The 20,792-nt window shown below is 35.6% G+C and overlaps 1 protein-coding gene and 1 pseudogene across 2 annotated transcripts in view; one reads left to right on the forward strand and one right to left on the reverse strand.

The window, feature by feature from the left end:
- Positions 1–20,792, reverse strand: part of OLA1 (Obg like ATPase 1) — a 171,089-nt gene that overhangs the window by 85,710 nt on the left and 64,587 nt on the right.
- On the forward strand, positions 9,069–10,143 carry LOC144333551 (Y-box-binding protein 1 pseudogene; annotated as a pseudogene).

Here is a 20,792-nt window from a genome sequence, read left to right on the forward strand (position 1 = left end):
TGATATAATTATGGTGAAGAATCACTGCTCCTGTAATCCCAGCACTTTGGGAGGCAGAGGCGGGCGGATTGCTTGAGTACAGGAGTTCGAGACCAGCCTGGGCAACGTGGCGAAACCCCCATCTCTACAAAAAATACAAAAATTAACTGGGTATGGTGGAGCGTGCCTGTAGTTCCAGCTACTCAGGAGGCTGAGGTGGAGAATCGATTGAGCCCGAGAGGTCGAGGGTCCACTGGGCCTTGATAGTGCCACTGCACTCCAGCCTGGGCAACAGAGTGAGACTGTCTCAAACAAAGAAAAGAACCACTGCTCTTAAAGGAAGAAACTGGAAGAAGAAAAGACTATAACAGTTATTCTAAAAAATCTTCTAGTGTGCAGATGATTCCCAGCCCTCTCCTTGATTCTGGATTACTAGGGAGAAGCCTGGGATTCTGCATTTCAAAGAAAACATATGTCTGAGACAAGTGATTACAGGGTCACACTGATCAGAAAAACAGAGCCCCAGCAACAATTTATTAGTAACGTCAGTTAAGTGGTAGTGAAAATAGAATAAGGCAAAAAAGAAGAGAAGTACTTCCAGAAAAGACTGATAGAACTTGATGACAGATAATAGCAATAATATAAGGTAAATCAATTTTATTAATTAAAAATAAATAGGCCGGGCTCAGTGGCTCATGCGAGGTCAGGAGTTCAAGACCAGCCTGGCCAACATGGTAAAACCCCGTCTCTACTAAAAAATACAAAAATTAGCCAGGCGTGGTGACGGGCGCCTATAAATCCCAGCTACTTGGGAGGCTGAGGCAGGAGAATCGCTTGAACCCGGGAGGCAGAGGTTGCAGTGAGCTGAGATTGCGCCATTGCACTCCAGCCTGGGGGACAAGAGTGAGACTTTGTCTCAAAAACAAATAAAAATAAACAAATAAATAAATGTATGGGTGCCTGCTTAGAAAGCTGATCCAAAAAAAAAAAAAAAAAAGTTTTTTCATTTAGAGTACAAAACTACTTTATTTAACCAAATAAACTGTTTAAAAATAAATAGAAATGAAACTTTTAAAATGTAGTGACACAATTTGGCTGTGTCCCCAACCAAATTTCATCTTGAATTGTAGTACCCACAATCCTCATGTGTGGTAGGAGGGACCTGGTGGGAAGTAATTGAATCATGGGGGTGGTTACCCCCATTCTGTTCTTATGACAGTGAGTTCTCACGAGATAATGATGGTTTTATAAGAGGCTTTTCCCTTTACTCATTCTGTCTCCTGCTGCCCTGTGAAGAGATGCCTTCCACCATGATTGTAAGTTTCCTGAGGCCTCTCCAGCCTCATGCAGAACTGTAAGTCAATTAAACCTCTTTTCTTTATAAATTACCCTGTCCTGGGTATTTTCTTCATAGCAGCATGAGAACAGACTAATACACATGGCATTTAATAAAGTTTCAACTTGTCCTATGCCCTGACTTTCTCCCACATGGACAAGGTTAGAGTTGGCAACTACACAATACAGAGAACTAAGAAGGGGTTTGGATACCATTCTGTTTTATGTTTGGTGATCCCACAAAGTAATATATCGGTTTCATTTTCACGAACAATAAGCTTCACCACATATTTAATGAAGAGGAAACATTTTTATTACAACTGTGGTAAAGAAATTTCATCAGAATTATACTGCTCTAACTCTCATAATAGTGTGATGTTTTAAACCAGTATTACGAGGTATTACCAAGATGAGATAAATGTATTTTTCAGTCAATAATCAAAGTAAATAGGTTCTTAAAATATTTTAAATGTAAAATTTCACAGGTATTTTCTCCCCTCTCCAAATTCACAGAATTATCAATAACAATTTCAAGTTTATCACTGATAGGTAGAGCATTTGTTGTTTAGGCATCAGCATCTTTCTATATCCTATCTATACTCTCTTCTAGCTCCCCAACTGCCGCTTAGGAATTTAGGTAACTTCAGGTAAGATTATTTTATCTGCCCACAGTGACTACTGAAGGATTGGGCATGTGACCTAAGCTGGCCCACTGGAGGAAATCTCAAAATTTATTGCAAGACTTGAACAAGGTCACTCTTTCTCCTCTGACAGATGTGAACTAAAAACCACATGGCCAGTGAAATGCAGGAAGCCATGTTACAACCATCAGAGGAATCAGCCAAAAGATGAGTAAAGCTGGCCAAAAGGTAGAGAGAGAAAGAAATTAAGACCTTAGGGAAAGTTCTGAGACAATGCACTAATCATGTACTGCATGAAACCATGTATGTTATCTTCTCAGTAACTGCAAGCCAATATATATAGACTACCTTTATTTTTTAAACCATTTTGGACTGGAATTCTACTGTAACTGAAAGTATCACAACTCTTATATTACGCTTCCTACCATAAATAAAACATTGTAATAATGAGTATCTACTGTCCCATATTTAAAATGGGATACAGAAAAAATAACGGTGAAATGCACAAGGTATATTCAGAAAACAAATATGTCTAAGGAAAATACATCCAACTGACATAAGAGGTGAAAGAAAGGGTATGTTCAGGCCAACAACAGTCCTGTCTTCAGAAATTGTGAGTTCGGCCATTAACTTGCCCAAGGTCACATAGCCAACAATCTTTTTCAAAGGTTTTTTCATTTCCAAACACTGACAATATGTACTGAAAAAAAATTGTGACACAAAATTTCTGACACAAAGAAAGTATAGAACAAATGCTGATCCTATTCCCACCTTTGCTGGAGAGTCCATGCCAAAGAAATTCTTGTTCCCTTCCATCTAACCAAATTCTATCCAGTTTAAGTTTTCTTTCTTAAACATAAAATAATTTGTTTAAATAGTGTTCAAGCATTTATCATATGCAAGAGTATCACCTATCAAAGGACTGGATTAGCTTGTCAAATTAAATAATTTCAGTAACAGAGACAAAAAGAAACACACTTTACAAGAATGAGAATGCTGGCCGGGCGCGGTGGCTCATGCCTATAATCCCAGCACTTTGGGAGGTTGAGGCTGAGGCGGGCGGATCACGAGGTTAGGAGATCGAGACCATCCTGGCTAACACGGTGAAACCCCGTCTCTACTAAAAAATACAAAAAATTAGCTGGGCACAGTGGTGGGCGCCTGTAGTCCCAGCTACCCGGGAGGCTGAGGCAGGAGAATGGCGTGAAACCGGGAGGCCGAGCTTGCAGTGAGCCGAGATGCGCCACTGTACTCCAGCCTGGGAGACAGAGCAAGACTCCATCTCAAAAACAAACAAACAAACAAAAAAAAAAACAAATGAGAATGCCGTTCCTCTATTCATTGTCTAGCAAATGATTTACCATTCATAACTCAAATGTCAGGCTGGGTGCAGTGGCTCATGCCTGTAATCCCAACACTCTGAGAGCCTGAGGCAGGCTCATCAGTTGAGGTCAGGAGTTTGAGACCAGTCTGGGCAACATGGTGAAACCCCATCTCCACCAAAAAATATAAAAAAATTAGCTGGGCGTGGTGGCATGCGCCTGTAGCCTCCAGCTACTTGGGAGGCTGAGGCAGGAGAATTGCTTGAACCCAGAAGGCAGAGGTCACAGTGAGCAGAGATCGTGTCACTGTACTCCAGCCTGGGCAACAGAATGAGACTCCATTTCAAAAAAAAAACCTCAAATGTCACCTCCTATTACTTATCAGAAGATAGTATCTGATAAATTTGTAGCTAACTGTTGAACATTTAATTTTTGACCTAATTCAGAACATTCCAATTCACATACTAAAAATAAGCCAAATTATTTACAAGTGGGACCAAAATTTACCTCCTGCACAGGAAGAAAATATGACAGGGCCTCTGAGAAGCAGTTTCTTAGACAGACTGAGTTTCTTAGACAGAACAGATATCAGATTTGAGCAAGCAGATACAAGAAGACAAGGAAGCTCTCCTTAGAAACCCAACTGTGGGAGTCGCAGTACTGGTTCACATACTTGGGAAACATGATCTGAACATGAACTCTCAACAGCAACAACAACAAAGATTGGCAGCCAATTCAAATTCCTTCGGTGTATCATAGATCTAGGTAAATGTTTACTTGAATGGGTCTCTGATTTCCTAGAGGAAAGTCATTTCTATTACTACCATAGCACTGTGCAATAGTGCTTCCTTTTGTCATTTTGCTAAGTATTGCCATTTATATGATTTTAAATATCTACAAAATTGTGTTCTGTAATAACACGGATGTCCACAAAATTTATCTAAGTGAAAATCATAACTATTATCTTTAAAGTATGGGGACACAAAAATGCAGCAGATTATATTTCTTATACTGTTGATTTACCCAACTACTACTCCACTTTATGGCCCCAAATTACCCTGCTGAAAGACTGTACTAACTTCTTTAGGGGAATTTAATAAGGGCCTTCTTTATGGGAAACATATTTTAAAGTTCCCCTCCTTTCTCCTATAACCCCCATTTAGTTAAGAATTCACTTAATATCTTCTTTCATAATCGTGTCATAATAATTGTTACGCAAGATAAAAATTAACTAACATTAGAAGGAGTCAACAATTATGTCTTAAGGAAATTTTGAGTAAACTGAAAAAGAAGAGAGAGAAAGAACCCACAAGCCAACACAACATTTAGCCTATCCCCAGGAAAAAAAAAAAAAAAGTGCCCCATTAGACATCAGTAAATATAAACTAGTTACAATTTAGTCACTATCATACTGGACTGAATCTTTTACATCTTCTTCAATTCATCCTCAAAGGCTACATGAGAAATAGGACTCTGGCACAAGTCAATTCAGAATTTATAGAAATACAATCCTTAGGCCAGGAGTGGTGGCTCACGCCTGTAATCCCAACACTTTGGGAGGCCGGGGTGGGTGGATCACTTGAGGTCAGGAGTTCAAGACCAGCCTGACCAACATGGTGAAACCCTGTCTCTACTAAAAATTCAAAAATTAGCTGGGCATGGTAGTGCACGCCTGTAATCCCAGCTACTTGGGAGGCTGAGGAAGGAGAATCGCTTGAACCTGCAAGGCAGAGGCTGCAGTGAGCCGAAATTGCACCATTTTACTCCAGCCTGGGCGACAAGAGCAAAACTTCATCCCCCTCCCCCCCAAAAAAGAAAAAAAAAAATATATATATATATATGTGTGTGTGTATGTGTGTGTGTGTGTATATATATATATAATCCTTATAATTTTCAGTTACTCACGTGGTAAAACTGTATTACATAGTAATTAAGGTATGATGGTAATAAATTAATGCTAAAGATTAAATAGTGTGTAATAATCAATATAAGATTATTATACTTGGTAGTAAGTTAAAATTAACTATAAATCACAAATATTTTTTCCTTAAGGTTCAAAACCCACTGTCTTAGTATGCATGCTATCACTATAGGAAGTAAAGTACTGGTGTATAAAACTGATAAGAAGTGCTACTGACTTATTAGGTAGCCTAAAATTCCAACCAAGGGCTTTCATTTTCAATAATGGCACAGTAAGATCTCACTGGAAAACTACCACTGACCACCCTGGTGGGGAAAAACACTATAAAACACAGACAAGATACAAAAAGCAGCTACCTAAAGGCACTGGAGAGCAAAGGAAATCAGAAAGACTGGTTAGGAGTACCTGCTCAAAGAAGGGGAGTTATATGAAGGAAATTCATCTTTTCAAGGCTTTTAGCTTGCAACCAAGTATTGTCAACACGGGGCAAGCTACAGATAAATTAGTCTTTCTGTCCTGGAGAAGCAGAAAACCAAAGCTAGGGAAACTGTAGCAATGGAAGAATGCAAAGAGAAGAGAAAGAGACAGGAAAAATAGATGAAATCCCCTCAGTCTACTCACCTCTTTGATACCAGAACTGAATCAAAGAGGTGGGCAGACTCAAAGCAGATCAGCTAAAGACAAAGTGAAGTGAGACTGGAGCTGCCATCTAAGAAATAGAGATTGTAGTTCAAACTGTCTACTAATACAAAACCAAAAAACAAAACAAACCCCCTACACATATGACAGAAAAACTGGAACCTAGAATCACCAAAACGTAACATTCATAATGTCCAGGATACAATCCAAAATTACCTAAGAAAAATCAAGCATAATGCTATCAGAAAACAAGTGAGATTGAATTTGAGATGATCCAGATGGTGGAAGTAGCTGAGAAAAAATGTTAAGTGCCTATTAAAACTATCTTCAATAAATAAAAGTAAATTATGCACAAAATGAATTGGGAGATAGGCACTCCCAGCAGAGAAATAGAAATGGCAGGAGAGAAGGAAGAAGAGAAGAAGAAAGGAGGGCAGGGAGGAAGGGAGGCAAATTTAGAACTGATAAACACAATATGTCTGTCTATCTATCTATCTATCTATCTATCTATCTATCTATCGACATAACAGCCAAATTAAGATGACTGAGGAAAAGAATACGTCAAAGATAAATCAACAGAAACTAATTTGAACACACAGAAGACAGAATAAAAATGAACAGAGCCTCAGGGACCTACTAGATAATATAAAATGGTCCAACATGCATATAATTTTTCTTTTTTTTTTGAGAGAGAGTCTCGCCCTCCCTGTAGCCCAGGCTGGAGTGCAATGGCGCAATCTCAGCTCGCTGCGACCTCCGCCTCCCAGGTTCAAGTGATTCTCCTGGCTCAGCCTCCCAAGTAGCTGGGATTACAGGCATGCAACATCATGCCCAGCTAATTTTTTGTATCTTTAGTAGAGATGGGGTTTCGCCATGTTGGCCAGGTTGGTCTCGAACTCCTGACCTCGTGATCTGCCTGCCTTGGCCTCCCAAAGTGCTGGGATTACAGATGTAAGCCACTGCGCCCAGCCCCAACATGCATATAATTAAAGTCCTAGAAGGAGAGGGGAAAGAGATGGGGAGAAAAAAAATTTGAAGAATTAATGAATAAACATTTACACAATTTATTGAAAGCAATTTACAAATTGAAGTGCAATGCTAAGACATACAATAGCAGAGGTATGACATAAATGTCAAAGGTAAAGAGCAATTCTTGAAAGAAGCAAAAAAAAGTTTCAATTAATCATTGATTTTTTCATTAGAAATTAAGGACAGAAGAGAGTGCAACAATATTTTTAAAGTGCAGAAAAAAATTAAACAAACCTGTCAACCAAGAATTTTATATACAGCAAAAATATTCTTAAAGAATGAATCTTGTAATAAAAACATTTTCAGATGAAAGAAAACTAAGATAATTCATTGCCAACAGCCCTGTGCTACAATTAATGCTATAAAAAGGTCTTCAAAGTTAAAAGAAATGATAAGTAGAACCTCAGATTCTCAGAAAGAAAAGCATCAAAAATGGCAAATATCTAAGTAAGTGCAAAAGGGTTTTTGTTTTTTCTTTTCATGGTTTCCTCATAATACAAATATATTTAAACAAAAGTCATTTATGATATACTAAATGCCACCGAAATGTACATTTTTAAATGGTTAATTTTAGGTAATGTAAATTTTATCTCAATTTTTTAAATTGTGGGATTTACAATATGTGTAAAGTATTACACACAACTATGGCATAAAAGACAGGGGAGGAATATGGGATTATAAACTTGCAAGTTTTTTATATTTTACATGAAGTGATACAATATAAACTGTAAACTATTAAAAAAAACTAAAAGGCATCTGTAAACAAACTGAAAAGTTAAGGATGTATATTTTAATCACTAGAGCAATCACTTAAAAAAAGTGAAATCTAGTTGGAATCGAAGATGAATGTTAAAATAAAATCCTAAGAAATATTCAAATAATCAAAAAAAAAAAAAAACAACATAGAGAAACAGAGGAACAAACCACAGAAGCAACAAATAAAACACAAATAAAAATTTACAAATCCAAACCTATAAAGTCCATTAGGCAATGGAATAAGCACTTTAAAAGGTGTTTACTATCAGAATTGATAATAAAATAGAACACAATCATATGTTCTGTATAAGAGATACATTTTAATATAAAGACATGGCAAGCACAATGGCTCACCCTAGTAATCACAACACTTTTGGGAGGCTGAGAATTGCCTGAGGCCGGGAGTTCAAGATCAGCCTAGGCAACATAGCAAGCTCCCATTTCTACAAAAACTTAAAACTAAAAAATTAGCCAGGCATGGTGACATGAGCCTGCAGTCCTACTTACTTGAGAGGCTGAAGTGGGAGGATTGCCTGAGCCCAGAAGTTTGAGGCTGCAGTGAACTGTGACTGTGGCACTGCACCCTAGCCTGTATAACAGCACAAGATTCTGTCTCCAAACAAACCAACAGGGATAGGTTGAAAGTAAATGGATGGAAGACAGTAAGTATAAGACGGCTATAGTAGCTGTATTAATATCAGATTAAATTGATTTTAAAATAAAAAGTACAGCATATTTTTTAATGAAAAAAAAGTAAATTCATCCAAAAGGCATAATATTCACATAAGGCATAATATACACATAATGTATATGTGCCTAATAACAGCTTCAAATTACAGGAAGCCAAAATTAACAGAAGTAAAGATGAAATGAACAATTCTACAATCAGAACTGGGGATCTTAATACCCTTCTCTTAACTAAATTGATGGAACTAGATGAAAAAATCAGTAAAAACGCAGAAGATATGAACAATGCTATTAATCGTCTTGAACGAAATATTTATAGAACATTACATTCAATAATAACAAAACACGTTCTTTTCAAAAGCATGTAGTTCATTTGGCCCAGACTATGCATAGCCAAAAAACAAGTCCCAAATTTAAAGAACTGAAATCACACAGAGGATGATCCCTAACTACAAAAAAATTAAATTAGAAATCAGTAACAGAAAGAATGCTAGGAAAGCTCCAAATACTTGGAAATACACAAACGTTTTAAGAATCAACGGATCAAAGAAGTCACAAGAAAAATAAGGAAATACTTTAAACTAAGGGATAATAAAAATATAACCTATCAACGTATGTGGGATGCAGCTAAAGCAGTGCTTAGAGAGAAGTTTGTAACTTTAAAATCATATTAGAAAAGAACCTCCAAAATTAATAATCTGAGTTCTCACCCTAACAAATTGGAGAAAGAAAAATAAATTAAAACCAAACAGGCGTTTGATGGGCAGCAGGAGAGGACAGTGGACTCCAGAGAGCCCTGAGCAGCCCCCACCCATCACAGCCTTCAGGGCTTCACATGGGAGGAGCCGCAGACGGCGCAGGCCCACTCACCACCTCCGCAACCACTGGGGAGACCCAGCAGCCGCCGGCAGCCCCCCTCCCCCGACCCTTGGCACTGTCAACAGCCAGTCCAGCACCAGAGGCAGCGGGGAGCGAGGGCCCCGTCGGTCTCATATAGACCAGCAGGGACAAGAAGGTCATCACTACGAAAGTTTTGGGAACAGTAAAACGGTTCAATGTAAGAAACGGATACAGATTCATCAACAGGAATGACACCAAGTGAGATGTATTTGTACACCATACTGCCATAAAGAATAACCCCAAGAACTAGCTTGGCAGTGGCGGAGCTGGAGAGATGTAGAGTTTGATGTTGTTGAAGGAGAAAAGAATGCAGAGGCAGCCAGCACCGCAGGCCCTGGTGGAGTTGCAGTTCAAGGCAGTAAATATGCAGGGGACTGTATCTTTATAAGTCCCTATCTACCTCCTAGGGGTCCTCCAGGCAACTGCCAGCAGAATTACCATAATAGTGAGAGTGGCAAAAAGAACCAGGGAAAAGAGTGCTCCCTAAGGCCAGGCCCAACACGCAGGGCCTAGGGAAGGAAAAGTTCCCACCTTCCTACCTCCCAATGCGGAGACCCTACACCCGGGGAGAAGTGCTGGAGGGTACCCACAACCAGTGGGCAAGAGAACAAGGCAGGCCAATGGGGCAGAGTAGGTATCGGAGAGACAGACCATGATTCTTCAGGGACCCTCTGCCAAAGGTAGTCTAGAGAGGACAGAAGTGAAGAGGATAAGGAAAAATCAAGGAGATGATACCCAAGGTCAGCAGACACCTCAGCAACAGTGCCACTACAACTTCAAGTATCAGTGCAGACAACCTGAAAACTCTTGATATGGTTTGCTTGTTCTGTCTCCTTCAAATCTCATGTTGAAATGTAATCTCCAGTGTTGGAGGTGGGGTCTGGTGGTACATGCTTGGGTCATGGGGGCAGATCCCTCATGAAAGACTTGGTGCTGTCCTCACCATAAGGAGTTCTTGCTCTGAGTTGAGTGCGGTCTGGTTGTTCAAAAAAGAGTGGCACTCTCTCTTGCTCCATCTCACTTGTTCCCTCTCTAGCCATGTGACATGCCGCCTCCCCCTTTGCCTTCTGCCGTGACTGTAAGCTCCGAGGCCTCACCAGAAGCAGATGCTGGTGGCATGCTTCCTATAGGACCTGCAGAACCATAAGCCAAAATAAACTTACTTTGTTTATAAATTACCCAGCTTCAGGTATTTCTTTATAGCAACGCAAAAATGGACTAACACAACTCTAAACCACAAGATGGTAAAGTGGTGAAAAACATCAGATCGCCAGCAGATAAGGCTATCTACTATCAACCATCATCCTGTTTAGTCATCTAACAAGAAGAAATGAATATAAAATTCCAGCAATAAGAAATGAACAAAAGATTGGAGCTGAAGACCTTAAGTACTTGCTTTTAGTCCAACGATCAGATAACTAGAACCATTTGCATTACTTATGCAGTGTGAGGTTTTTATTACTTTTACCTAAATATGTTTCTTTCTGTTAATAACAAACATATTTTTAAGCCTGTTTTTTTCTCAATCTGCCTTTAAAGAAAGGGTTTTAAATTGTTTTATATTTGTTCAAGTTAAGATTTTTAAGAACTTCATTTGAAATCTGTGATAAAAATTTACAACTTGATTTTTTTATAAGTCAACAACCTGCAAGCACCTATTAAAAAAAAAGGTCTTAAGTAATTTTAAAATACCCAAATAGGTAGAAAGAAGGAAATAACAAAAGATATGAGAATAAACTGGTGAAATAGGAAATGAACAAAGAAAAAAAAATCAGTGAAACCCATAGTCCTTTAAAAAGCTCAATAAAATTGATAAGCCTCTAGATAGGCTAATCAAAAAGAAAGACAAAAATTACACTTCATTCTAACATCACGAAGGAAAGAGGAGACATTATAGCTCCTAAGTCATTATACATATAATGAGAATATTAATAATTTTATGCCCAATAAATTTGACAGCTTAAATGAAGTAATCAAAATGCTAGAAAGACAAAAATTACCAAAACTGAACTAAGAAGAAATAGAAAATAAGAATAGTCCTACATCGGTTCAAGAAATTGAATCTGAAATAAAAACCTTCCCACAAAAACAAAATAAAAATAAAAAATAAAACTCCATGCCTAGATGGCTTTAATGGTAAATTTTATCAAGCATTTAGGGGAGAAACAACATGAATCCTCCATAAATTCTTCCAGGAAATCAAAGAGAAAATACTTCACAAGTGATTTTACAAGGTTCATATTACCCTGGTATCAAATTCTGACAAAAATTACAATAAAAGAAAACCACAGAAACAATCGTCCCTCATTAATACAGATGTAAAAATCCTTTAAAACATTTTTAGCAAATCAAATTCAAAAGCACACAGGTTTATTTATAATGATAGAGTGAGTTCATCTTGGGAATAACAAAAGCTTACCATTCAAAAATCAGTCTATGTAATTTGCCATATTAATAGAATAAAAAGGAAAAACCAGATCATTCCAATAGATAAAAGAAATTCATTTGACAAAATTCAACACCTATTCAGGATAAAAACTCTCAGCAAACTAGGAATAATGGATAACTACTTCAACCTGATTAAGGGCTTCTAAAACTAACCTATAATATCACTTATAATAGCAGAAAAATATTCAATACCTAGGGATAAAATGAACAAAATATGTATAAGATTTATACTCTGTAACCTATCAAATACTGTTGAGAAGAGACCCAAATAAATTTAAAAATTTATCACCTTCATGGATTGGTAGTCTCCACTGACAGTTTCAGTACAAAGTCAAAAATCAAAAAATTCCATCAAGCTTTTTTTTCAGGTTCTTAAATTTATACAGAAATGCAAAGGAACTAGAAAAGCTAAAGAAATCTTAAAAATAGGGAAAGGGTCAGAAGACCTACACTATGTAATTTTAAGACTTACTCTAAAGCTATGGTAATCAAGACAGTATAGTATTGCCAAAGCAAATAGATCAATGGAACAGAATAGAGTGCATAAACTGACCTGCATTTGACCTCCTAAAACAGTGAATTGATTTTTGACAAGGTGTCAGGTTAATTCAGTGAGAGAAAAAATATTCAACAAATGATTCTGGAAAAACTATGCATCTCTATGGAAGAAAATTAACACCTTACCCCATGCCATATGCAAAATTAACTAGAAAGATGATAGGCCTGAATGTAAGAGCTAAAGTTATTTAATATTAAACTTTAACAAAAGAAAATATCTGTAACACTGCGCTGGGTAAAGACTTCTGAACCAGACACAAAAAACACAAATATCAGAGAAAATCAACTGATAAAATGAACATCCTAATGAAAAATTTTGTTCTTTGAAAGACATAATTTAAAAAAAAAAAAAAAAAAGCCAGCCACAGACTAGGAGAAAATTTCATATAATATATACTTGACAAAGAATTTGTATCTAGAATATGTAAAGAACTCTTTCCACTCAAAATAAGACAAACAATCCAATTAAAAATGGACAAAATATTTAAACAGACACTTCACCAAAGAAGATACACAGTTTGGAAGTAAGCAAATGAAAAGATGGTCATCACTAATAGGCTGGAAAATAAAAATGACAGCCACAATGAAGTATTCTCTATAACGCCTAAACTAGAAACAATTGACAATATCAAGTGTTAGAAAGGATGCGGAGGAACTGGAACTCATATTGCTGGTGAGAAATCAAAATGTTACCGTCACTTTGGAAAACAGTATGGCAGTATTTTATAAAGCTAAACATACAGTTACCATACACTTCAGCAATCCCATTTCTAGATATTTACCCAAAAGAAATAGAAACATATATCCATACAAACATTTCTACACAAATAATTCCTAACAATAAAAACTGGAAACAATTCAAATGTCCACCAGTTAATGAATGGACAAGCAAACTGATAATATTAATGGCTACATAGTAATAAGAAAGTATTAATGTATACAATATGAATGAATATCAAAAACATTATGCTAGGTTTAAAAAGGGTCAAACAGAAAAAACTATATACTACATGATACTACATGAAATTTTAAATATAATAAAAATGCAACAATAGAAAGCAGATCAGTGAGTACTTAAGGATAAGGGTTAGGGGAGAGGATCAACTGCAAAAGGACACAAAGAAACATTTTAGGATGATTGAAACATTGTGTATTTTGACTGTGATAGTAGATCTACAACTGTGTACAATAAACTTCATCAAACTGTACACTAAGAATATATGATTTTTGTTACATGTATATTTTACATTAATGTTGTCTGGAGAAAACACCATACAGACAAACTTGATATACATAGATTATTTTTGATAAGATTTCATACTTGATTACTAAAGTTCACCATTATAGGCTGATAGGAAATTAACTAAGATTGAATTTTACCTATTTTGAAATCTTAATATGGGAGAATAGCAGTTTATAATAATTTGCTGTTAAATGAATTTCAAAAATTATTTTGGCCTCAGGTTTCCAGAAATAAAAACGAAAGTTGATTTAATAAAACAAAAATTGGAAAAGATATCAATTTAAAATACATGTCACAAATAGGCAAATAAAAAACAATTTGAGGGGAAACAATTTGCTATAAGTGGATTAATTACTTTCTACTTCTAATGATTTGGGGATTTCCTAGACTCATTCTCAATGACTAGGGGCTTTTCTAAACTCCTTCTCAGGTGCCCCTGTGCTTATGCAAGAAGGCTCTTGAAATAGTACTCTAGTAAAAGCTAAACATTTCATCACGGTAAGGGTCTTACACCTAGAAAGACAAAGAGCTTTTTATCACAAAAAGTGGGAGGTATGGGGATGAATTAAAATAAAGAAAACAATGCATGTTTCTGCAAAAAACTTTATTTTCAAAAAGAACCATTTTATTTTAGATGCTAAACTCATCAATTCAAAATTTTGTTTTCAAAAGATTCCCTCAATAAAGCAATTCATTTCTGTGCTATTTAGTTTGCTGTATTTTTACAAGCACCAGGCTGAGCAAACCATGATTGAGAGAAGCCATCTTATGCACATTGCTGTTGTCCCACATCATTCAGAACAAACCTTTTTAGATCGTTAACTACCACAGGAGTGCTGATTACACAGGCACCAGCAATTTCCTAACCAATGACCACCTGAACAATGATGTGTTCAGCTTCTCAGACCCTGCAGCCTTTCAAAGGTGAATCATTTCACAGTTTGGAACTAGATCTCCATAGCAACTTCCCTTTGAGGGTTTTAGAATCACCATCCAGTAATTCTATGATCATCAAGCTCAACCATTCCCAATGGTTCTTTTCACAGCAGATGGAAAAGGAAGCCTTGAAATTTTACAGTCTATTTCAAGCAATTCATCTGGCAGCCTATTAGAATTCAAAATATTTCGACCTTCAATCACAAAGCATGTTATCTGAAGCTGTGGTGATCTCAAGTCAAGACAAGCAGACGTTTTAGTCTAATCATCCATGATGAGAAGAGACTGACAAAAACTCTTAATTCAACCACCATCAAAATGCTTATTTTAACTGCATGAAAGTCTTTCAACAGGCAATGAAAACACACCATGTACCATTTTATCACAACCTTCTGTTCAAGGAAAATATGAATTCTGAATATTGACATGGATCTCTGCACTTCTTAGACTGCTTGGAACAAATATGTTTCTTAAAAGTTAGCATAAATCCAATTTAAGAGCACTATTATCCTCTGCTGCAAAAGCTAGAAACCTTAAGCAAATAGCAATGGACTTTTGACAAAGTCAGCTAGCTTAATAAAATCAAGTACATTTGGATTTCTTAAATTTTTTTCAGACTGTTGACAAAGTCAGCCAGCTTAATAAAATCAAGTACATTTGAATGTCTTAAATTTTTTCCAGACTTCTGACAAAGTCAGCCAGCTTAATAAAATCAAATACATTTGGATTTCTTAAAATTTTTTCAGACACAACCTAAAATGATTAATCAGAAAATTAATATCAACTCAGGAAATTAATATCAATTAAAAGGAAAGAATAGATCTCAAAAAAACTTAATTTACAAAAAGTTGTTGACTTTTCCCCAATTCAACTAATTCTCTAGTGATTTCAAAATATACTAGCCCTATTTTTAAAATATTGAATTAAACCACATAAAAAAGCTGTACATTTCAAATTGCTACTAAACTACAGCTAATTTATCCAAACTCTTTTTACACCTAAAGATTCAATGCTATGTAATAATTTCATTAACATTCAGTATTTATTATAGGTATTAGCCAAATACAGGTATTTATTTTAGTATTTATTATAGATGTTTGGTAGCATATTATAAGCCTATGCAAAAGTTAAAAACACCTATTTTCTATTTATTAATTAAATCAAAACACAGCTCTCTGGGAAGAACTAAACTAATTTTATGAATAAACTAAATCAAAATAAACAGTGGTAAAACAAGACAATTTTAATTTATAAATCCACTCCTTCCACAAAGGAACACTATAAATAATCACCAGTTTCAAAGCCTGGTGGAACTGGTGGATCTGGAAAAGTAAGATAGAAATTTAATTAATTCGTGAGCAAGAAAAAATACAGTAAACATACTCTACTTCCTTAAGACAAACATACACTTGATATGATCAAATTGTTATTACTTTCTGCATACATTAGGCCAGCTAACTTAAACTGTCTTTATATGGGCCTATGAACAAAGTACATTTCAAATCACATATATAGTATATATGCTATGTTCTATTCAACGTCTTTAACCTAAGCTTTATATTTGGTTTAAATGTCTAATCACAAAATGAGAAGATGGCAAAATTATTTTATGTTGTAAAACTAGTTCCAAAAAACTTGTACAAACTTGATAAACTCCTGACTTCTGAAACTAAGTACAAATTTATAAAGAAATAAGCAATTTATCAATTATTTCAATAAGAACAAAATTAAAACTTTGCTCCTAAACAGTATTACCTTTTATTTTCAAAAGTTCCACTTCCACCAGAAAGGAATGAGTATAGCAAGAAAGATGCCATATCTTATCCATTTCTTACTTGTCTTATTTTGTATTGGTTTAGTTTATGATCTGAGTTATATAACTTATATTAAAACTACATTAGGTATTTTAAAAAGCAAATGTGAGTAGCAATTTTAACCAAAGATAATGCTTAAGTTAAAAGGATAATGAATGGGCAGAAAATTATATGCACAGGAGTGTATGTATTTTTTAACTGTAAGTAGTTTATTTTACACATATCCAGGATAAAACATTACCATGAAAAGAAAAAAGAAAAAAAAAAACTTAAAAACTAAATTCCTAAAATGTAACTTTACGGTTACAATTTGACAAACTGTGAGAAATGACTGGCTATACATTAAATGACTGTACAATACATTAAAGTTTAAATAAATAGAAACGTTTGAAAATAGTTACGCATAAGTACTCAGTATAGTATACTGACTTCAGTTTATTAAATATTCAAAACTTCACGTCCATATGCTAGATATTCAAATATATATATTTGTTACACTAAAGGCTGATTTATGGGAACCTTATATTAACTCAGGAATACTTCTTTAAAAAACTCTTCAATATCAACAGTTATGGAACCTATAAATATTTTTGCTGAATTATCTGAAAGACAGAAAAAGGTTCATGTGGGATAAACATATAAAGGTTTTTAGACATATCTACTGGGTAACAATATTATAATAAATTTCCTAAAACTACATGCTCCTTACAAAGCAGATTTACTAACATTTTACTTACTGACTAAATCTGAATTGTAAAGAATTTCATCATTTGTCTTAATTGTTCCACTGGGCTTTGAACTTCTTTGAACTTGACAGATATATTATGAATTTTACTAACCCAGACCTTAGGGTTTGACATCTGACATTGTAAGCACTTAATAAATGTTTGCTATCAATTATTAGACAGTAGTGATAGCTATCATTGAAACGCTCCATGTTTCTGAAACATTCTGGACTGGCAACTTTTCACTTGCAACTCACATAATGAGAACCAGAAATAGAAAGAGAGTAATTTAATGAGAAAGCATAATAAAATAGAAAAATATCTTGATAGAGCTTAATTTTTACTTTTCTCCTTTCCTCACAAATTTATAAGAAATCTGCTTCTAGGTTATAAGCTAACATAAACTACTGAGTCTAACAGCCTAGGGCAACCTTAAGTTTATTTTATAACATATAATCAAGCAACATACTGTAATTGAAGCACACTGAAAACAGCAGTTACTAGCTAATTAACATTAGCAGAAACATTTTTCTCAATGAAGGTTAAAAAAATCTAAAGATTCGATAATAAAAGTTTGTTATAAATATTATATTTATGTGGGCAACTATTAATATTTTACCTTCAGTCTAATACTGAGACAATTAGAAAACAAATGTATCCATTTCTATTCTTATCAATAGCTTTATCCACATTTTGACTACAAAATGCTGGGAACGGATAAGTAAAACCAGACTCCTTAGCTTTAAGTACAGCACCAGAAATCCAGGCATATAATCTGAGTACAAATTTGTTGTATGTGTGTTAGTGCTCTATTTCTTCAATCAATATAGCAAAAGTGTAGTTACCACAATACTTGACCTTTGACTGGGGCAGCAATCTAAAGGAAAGAACCTCTAGCAAATGTGTTATTCCTCAGATAAGACAGCAGGATGCAGTATAATGGCTAAAACCTTTTTTCCTAAAGACAGTCATGCAGCTTCAATGACGTTCTAAGTCTTCACTGTCCTGTGGACACAAAACTTGAGGAGAACCCTTTTCTACTGGCCTACCTGGCCCTAACTGAATATTCAAGTATGAAAATACAAGTTACACTGGAATTTCTGCATACATCATTTGATCCTGGCAGTCTGGGAAAAGACAGAAATCAAAAGTAGTAAAATAATCTGTTTTAAGAAGTGTCCGTGATAAATACCAAAGTTTTAAAAACAAACAAATCCTAACTGCATGTTTTGGTTAAAGAGGTTGCTTAGTAGCAATTGATAAAAGCATTTAAAAATGCACACACCCTTTGACTCAGTACTTTTAGGAAATTATCATTTTAGTACTTTTAGGTATTTATCTCAAAGGAAAACAAATCAGGCAAGAGGACAATGGTACATATAAGGTATGTACAAGGAGGCTGGTATTATCATTCACTCACTCATTCAACAAATATTGAAGAGCACCCCTGTACCTATGGTCTTGGATCTTACATTCTAGTATGGCAAAACAAATAATAAACAAACAAACAAACAAAAAAACCATGATTTGCTAATACTTTATCAGAGAAAATGATGGAAAAGGAGCAACTGGCAACATAGAGGTCACTGGTGACATAAACAAGGGCATTTTAAAATGCTCTTTTGGGAGCAAAACCTCACTGGAGTAGGTTTTTAAAAGGAATAGAATGTGAAGAAGTGGAGACAACCTCTTTTTAGCTTTGTTGTGAAGGCGAACAAAGAAATAAAACAGTAGCTGGGGAGAAGAGGGAATGAGGGCCAAGGGACTCTGTTGTTTTGTTTTTCTTTCATGTTCATTTTTTAAAGATGGGTGATATTGCTGCATGTTTGCAAGCTCATGGGAACCAACTAGAGAGAAAATGTGACACAGGTAAGAGGGCATGACAGCAGGATCACAGTCCTATATGACAGAGGGAAGCAGATTTCATGTGCAAGTGGATGGGGTTAGCCTTGGCAGGGACAACTCACTCGTTATAATCAGAGGGAAAGGTAGAATATATGATGCAAGTGGATGTAGGGTGACAGAACTCAGACAGCAGGCCTCACTCAGCTTCATGGCACTCGCATTTGCTGTTGCCTCTGTTTACAAATATTTACGTGATTTGTTCCCTTACCTCCTTCAGTTATTTACTCAATTGTCAACTTCAGTGAATCTCTCCTTGCCTTTAAAACTACAAACTCCACCCCCCAACACTTACTATACTATGCTCCTTCCCTACTTTTTCTCCTCAGTATTTATCGCCAATCTAATATACAACATACTTTACTTTTTAAACACCTTGTTTATTTTCTATCTCCCTCCTTTAGCATATAAGCACTTTGAGGGCACAGATTTTTGTTTCGTTTGTTCACTATCATATCCTTGAGTGAATAAATTGTGGGAAAAGAGGGAGGTAATTCTTTTCTGACTGCTTCTGTTTTCTCAATAAAATAAGGAACTGAAAGAGGGAAGAAAGAGTTAAATATTTGAAGAACTAAAAATCTGAAATGACCTAAATATCCATCATTTAAGTAAACTGTGGTATGTTCCTATGACAAAATGCTACATAGCCATTAAAAAGAGTTAAGAGTGATCCACATGTATTATATGCAATTTAATTTCTTTTTAAAAATCTCTTTCAATTTCTGTGAAGTACAAATGGGTATTGAGGAAGGTGCACACATATGGCAGCAATGGGCCACTTCACCTACAGTACAAATGTATTACTGTGGTCATAATTATCAGACAGAAAATAATGTTTGTTTCTCCTAAATAAAAAAAAATCCCTGTTTTCATCCCTCAATGCACCATCTTATCAACAACCTTCCCAAGCAGGTCTCTCCAGGTTAGGGCTGTCTTTTTATCCTGTTTGTAAGATGCCATGCAATATCCAAGATGTTTTGAGTTGATTTGATGGTGACAACAAAACTGTCAGTTACTCCATCCCCAATTACCTCATCTAATTGTGGGAGTTAAACTAAAAGTTTTCCATAAATGCCAGAATCTCACTGTTTGTCAAAGAATTTAGTTCACTGAAAAGTGTGTACTGCCTCAGTTAATAAAATGTTCAAAAGTTTCACTGTTAAGTGGCTCCATACAATCTCTAAAAATGCCATTTTTTTGAAAGTCCAGCATCACATCTTTAATAAAATGGGACACTACTTCAGCAAAAAAAAAAAAAAAAAAAGTCAATCTTGGCTAATATAACTACTGTATCTGCACATAACTTACTCCCAGAAAAAAATACAACAAGTGCAGTTCTGAGGGAGGGATTAGTTACAATGTGTTGGCATACCAAGACTCTAAGTTAGCAGAAAGTAGGCCACTGGCATCAGAATGAGCTGGCCAATAGCAAAGCCAGACTTGATAATCCAGCCATGAGCTGTGCAATGATGAGCCAAACTGAGACCAGAAGAGTTCAGTCTCTCATGGGTTGCTTCAGATATTTCAGGAAGTATGCACTAGGGCACAGAAAACATGTAGAAAACAGAGCACACAAGATCCAGGTTGGAAAAGGGAGAACCCTAGTTGGAAAATCTGAATTCACCACTTAGCATTAGTGGCCTTTATCTCTCCATGCTATCTGTTCAGTACTCCCAAATAGCTACCTTATCCCTCTATCGAATACCATACTCCTCTGATAACTAGACTTTTCTCATTGATGTAGAACTAGTGGTACTCTGATGTGTAAGAGGGCAAAAATAAGCAAACGACGATTTTCATCTAGATGCTACCACTTACACGTTGGAAGTGTTAAGCAAGTCAAAATCTAAGTCTCAGTTTCCTCATTTGTAAAATGTAGATAATAGTAGTACTTTCCTCTTAGGATTAAATGGATGATTCATGTAGAAGGCCTTGCAGAGTCCTGATCTCAAGTGGA

Source organism: Macaca mulatta, chromosome 12, assembly GCF_049350105.2.
Source record: "Macaca mulatta isolate MMU2019108-1 chromosome 12, T2T-MMU8v2.0, whole genome shotgun sequence".
Lineage (NCBI taxonomy): Eukaryota > Metazoa > Chordata > Mammalia > Primates > Cercopithecidae > Macaca > Macaca mulatta.